Below are 5839 nucleotides of genomic sequence, written 5' to 3'. Positions count from 1 at the left end.
TTTGGGAGAGTGGAGGGGGAAAAATATCTCTACAATGTATAAAGTGTTACTAAAATGGTATACTGAAGATGAGACTGTAAAAGGGCAAATGATAAAATGGGCGATAAATATGAATACGGAAGTGGCTATTGAAACCTGGGAATATTTGTGGAAAAATTCTATTAAGATATCGCCTTGTACCAATGTTAGAGAGAATTGTTATAAAATGATGTATAGGTGGTACATGACTCCGAAAAAAATTGCAAATATGAACCAGAATATGTCAAATAAGTGTTGGAAATGCAAGAGCCATGAAGGCTCATTTTATCATATGTGGTGGACTTGTGAGAAAGCAGTTGACTTTTGGACAAAAGTCCACAATGAAATGCAAAAAATTTTGAAATGCTCTTTTAAAAAGGCACCGGAAATTCTGCTTTTAGGATTGAAAATGGAAGAAGTCAATACAACTAAAAAGACCTTATTCTGGTACTTAATCACAACAGCGAGAATGATTTATGCACAATTTTGGAAAACAGAGAAAGTGCCAGAAATTGAGGACTGGATACAAAAAGTTCTGTTCATGGCAGAGATGGATAAAATTACGAAGAAGTTGAATAATAAAGAAGACGACGTGTTTTTTCAAGAATGGAGTGACTTTAAAATATATCTGGAAAAGAACTGGGATGTGAAACAAAACTTAATATGTTTAGATCAATATTAAGTCAAATGATGTTATCTTTAGAATGTAATGATAAGAAACTGATATAGTTGATGATATGAAGCAATTTGGAGCAGGGGGGGAAGCATTGCGGGAAGCCACCGGAGGGAGGGGAGGAATTGGGAATGGGGTAGACAATTGATAGAATGAAATGATTTAATCTTACATGTTGTATTCCTGAGAAAATAAAAATTTGTTTACCAAAAAAAAAAGAACTGCATGAGGTCCCGCAGGGCCCTGATTTCCTCCAGGAGCTCATTCCACCAGAGAGGAGCCGCCACCGAAAAAGCCCTAGCCCTGGTTGACACCAGCCTGGCATCCTTAGGTCCGGGAAGGATGAGTCGGTGTTGAGACCCTGATCACAGTGCTCTCTGGGGGACATGTGGGAAAAGGCAGTCCCTCAGGTATGTAGGTCCCTGGCCATAAAGGGCTTTAAAAGTAAGAACCAGCACCTTAAAGCGAATTCAGTATGCTATCAGTAGCCAGTGCCTTCAGCGCAGGCTGAATGTGCTCCCGTAGTGGGAGGCCCATCAGCAGCCTGGCTGCAGCATTTTGCACCAGCATTTTGCAGCATTTTGCACCACCTGCGATAAGGGCAGGTCAGCCTTTTATCATCTTCAGCTGATTAGACAGCTGGTCCCCTTCCTTGAACGTGACTTGGCAGCAGTGATCCATGCGATGGTCACCTCAAGGTTGGACTACTGTAATGCTCTCTACATGGGGCTGCCACTATCATAATCACACTAAAGCTGTTTTTTAAAATGTTTATAGAAATCAAAAAGCTGTTCTTCTACATTCATAAAAATGGTAAAACAGCTATTAACTGAAGCACAATCAACAGGAGCTGGAGAATATCCCTTTAAGAACTTGTCTTCTGGAAATGATGCTCTAAACATTGTATATCTTCAGGGCGATGATAAAGTAACAATCAACATGGGAAAATATGAAAAATCCATTGAAAAATTCTAAGTGGCCACACAAAAAGAAATATAAAGATGACAAATTAGTTATATACTAATTCTAGACACTTCACATACAGTGCACAGATAAACCCTTCTATACCTGTTAGCCTTAGGATGGCACTGTTAATGCCTGTTCTAAAAAAAAAAATTAGAGACTTGACTGAACAGTAACAATCCGCTAGGATACAGTTATTCTAGGTCTAAAATTTAGAAGTAGAAGTCATAGTCCACTGAATAACAAAAAAATATCCAGTTAATCATTATAGTAGAAATTTCAGGCCAAATATTAATATAGTACTAGAGCCATATAATCTTGGACTTGATCAGATCCCTAATGGGAGATTAAGAAGCCTAAATTTTCTAGAGGGGAATATTTGTAGTGGGATCCAGTATTAACCAAGCAAACAAAGAAGCTGACTTTATGGCTGTTGAATGAAGTGAAAGTTTAGGAGATGTGTGGGAAATTTACCATGGTCAAACCAATAGGTGCTAATAACTTTCAATAAAAATTATCCAGCTATTCCTTAACACCAGTCAGAGGACAAAGGGATTCCAAGGATGTCTTAAAGCTAGATTCAAAGGGCAAAGGCAGGGACTTTTACACTGTAAAGCTAGAGATTACCACCTGACATACTAAAAATGTCAATATGGCTGTCAATCTACCCAGACAAATGCATATTCTTGTACTGCAGTCCTTAGCCCTTGATGTCTCCAGTGCATTACACAGGTGCATTAATTCCCTAGACACAAAGAAAATATGAATACTTCTTTGAACTAAGAAGGCATATTTATTCTTTCAATCAAAATGGGGAGTATAATATGAGAGCTATAATTCTGGACAAGAAAATAGGACTGCTCAGATGGCAAGAACAACCAATACGGTGGTGTTTCCAAAGCAAGGGAAGACTAAAGCAGACAAGAACAATATTTTTTTAAAAAAATAAGAAAACCAGTAGACTCATAAATTGTTGGTAGAAAGGGCTGTCAAATCACAACCAATCTGTAGTGACCTCATATGGCCTTCAAGGCAAGAGACAAACAGAGCTGGTTTGCCATTCCTTGCCTCTGCAAAGCTACCCTGGTCTTCCTTGGTCGTCTCCTGTCCAGTGCTGACCCTGCTTAGCTTCTGAGGTCTGATGAGCCTGGGCCATCCATCTTATGGCAATTCATACATTAGACCACATTAAATACTCTAGAACAATGCAGAGAGAAATTTACTTTTGCTTAAGTAATAAAATCATCAGAACAAGTTAATCACACCTAACTTCAGTCTCAGCGCTTTCAATGGGATGTGAGCAATACTGACTTTGGAAAATGCAGCCAGAATGCATTCCTAGTAGCAGGGACTCATGCATACCATCAGATATGCTACAGTCCTTTCCCCATTCTGGGTAGCTATGATAACAAAGGAAATGAGTGACCACTACAAAAATTTTATTAACCACCTCTCCATATGGCTGGAAAAATGAGCTGCCATGGTTGCAGACATTTCCACCATGCAGCAGCAGCTGCCCTTATGGAGATCTCTGCTCATATGAGACTTCTCCATGACAGGATGTCCCCAGGGACTCACAAGGAAGAGATAATGTGGCTTCCCCCAGGGGAAAGAAGCACCAGAACCAAGTTAACAAACACCAGTGTTCAGACATGTGCACTTTTATTTCACTTATGTTATTAAAAGTCTTTGACAAATCTTTGCTGCTAGGAAGATTTCCTGGTGTTATGATCTTTAATATATTGGATTTTAGGATAATTGTTTTTAAAGGGTTGTGTAAAGATGGGGGAGAATATTGGTAGAATAACCTCATGTGCAATATGGAGAAATGTTTGTTCAACAGATTCAATATTTTTCTCCTTATGTTAAAGAACTGTCTTCCCAGGCATTATGGAGACTATCTTACATCATGCAAAATCTATGACTAGCTAATAGTCTATCAAGTTTGATTATTTTTTTAAATACTTTATTTATATAATTTTGTATTATACAGCCACAAGCATTTTTATACATTTACATTCATTTTTGGAGGTCTTGTGCATAGTAATTTTTTCCCCACCAATTGTACATTCTTAACCACTTGTTTTGGAATATAGTTTCTTCTTTTCCACATACTAACATTGTTAATTTATCTAGTTCAGCTATATCCAGCAATTTCTTTGCTATTTCTGTCCTAGAGGGTAACTTTTCCGTTTTCCAATATCTTGCTACCATAATTCTTGATTATGTTAAGATATATGGTAATAAATATTTGTCATTTTGGTCAAAATTATCTGGGATAATGTTTAGCAAGTATATTTCCGGTACCAAGTTTAGGTTTACATTCATTATCTCTAATATCATTTGCTTAACCATTTTCCAAAATTTCTGCATATTACCACATTTCCACCACATATGTGTAAACGTTCCTACATTGTTCTTACATTTTCAGCAGTTCTTTGATATTTTTGGAGAACATTTTGCAATTATATCTGGAGTCCAATACCATCTAAGGTACATTTTATATAAATTTTCTTTATAAGCAGTTGATCCTAAATATCTCATTATCTTACATATTTTATCCAAGTCCTCAAATTATATAGTGTATCCCATATCTCTCATCCAGGCTAGCATAGAAGGCTTTACCATCTCATCCTCCATATATCTTTCTAATAAGAACCTATATATTTGTTGTATTAATTTGCCACTTGTTGACAACCATATCTTGTCTAGTTCATTATTTCCCTTAAAGAATCCCGTTACTTTATCTTTACTATATATAGACATCGATTGTGCTGATTCCCACCATGTTAACGTAATATTCTTTGCATCTAAGATTTGGATATTATCTTTTTTATCTAAGAGATGATCATATATTACTATCTTATCATTCGTCTAAAGTGTTGGTTTAATAAATGCCTCCAAGGGTGAGACCCATCTTGGTATTTTTTCATAGTATCTGTCTTTCATGTTTCGCCAATATTTTATCAGTGCTCCCCTTATTACATGCTGGTGAAAGTTTGAATGTATTTTATCTTTATTATACCAAATATAAGCATGCCATCTCATTGTCAGATCGTGCCCTTCTAAGTTTAAAGTTCTCCTATCTTCTAATTTTACCAACTCTTAATCCAGGTTAAAGTTGTAGTTTGGTAGTAAAGTTCCCAGTTAGGTAGTCCCATACCTCCTTTTTCTTTTTTCTCTTGTAAATATTTCAATTTGATTCTTGGCTTTTTTGGATACCATACAAATTGCCTTACAATTTTATCCAGATCCTTAAAGAATGTCTTCTTTTTTAATATTGGTATGTTTGGGGCAAGGAATGAAAAGCGTGGTAATATATTCATTTTTATAGTGGCTATTTTTCCTAATAACGATAGTTGTATAACTTAACAGTCTATCAAGTTTGATTGGAGGAAAGAGTTCCAGTCTTTTCCACACAATTCCAAATTACTGTTCTATCCAACTAATTTATTTATTTATTTATTTATCCTTAGATTTGTTTCCCGCCCTACCCCTGAGGCTCAGGGCGGCTAACAAGGGCACAATGTGCCAAAATTAAAACCATAAAAACACATAATATAAAACAATAAAATACAATAACAAAACTAGTACAATAGTAAAATAAAATAACAAAATTAGACACAAGATGGGTAGATCTTAAACTTAACGGTAGCTTTACCAAAATCTATCATCCACTATGTGCAGGGGCACCTCGCCCCCCAAAGGGACCAGATAGTCGTGGGGATGGTGCGACGATGCATAGGTGGCAATGATGGAGTACTAGTGGCGGCGGCTCCCACTCAAAGGCCTGGCAGAAGAACAGATGGAAAGCTCTTTATTCACCATGGAAAGCTCTTTATTCACCCATCCCTCATCATGCAGTCCATCCTCCTTCCTCCATCTTCCTTCCCCCATCCTCTTCCTTGGGCACAAAAAAAAGAAGTATGCCGGGCATATACCCCCCCCCCGTATTGCCACATTGTACCAAAGTGCAGCTCTTTAATTTTTCTCCATATTAATCAATAACAGTCATTAACTTAAATGGGAGAAAGGAAAAGACAGGGACACCACTGATGTGAGAACTAAGCTTGGACTTGGTGACCCTAGATATAAACAATCATGCTCAGTCCCAGCTCAGTAACCCCTCCTAGGTTCTGTTTTCTGTTCCTGTAAGTAACTGATGTAATACTGTGAGTGTGTGAA

Source organism: Gekko japonicus, unplaced genomic scaffold, assembly GCF_001447785.1.
Source record: "Gekko japonicus isolate JY-2015 unplaced genomic scaffold, Gekko_japonicus_V1.1 scaffold273, whole genome shotgun sequence".
Taxonomy (NCBI): Eukaryota; Metazoa; Chordata; class Lepidosauria; order Squamata; family Gekkonidae; genus Gekko; species Gekko japonicus.
The sequence above is the reverse complement of the archived record's forward strand: the minus strand, read 5'-3'. Positions refer to the sequence as shown.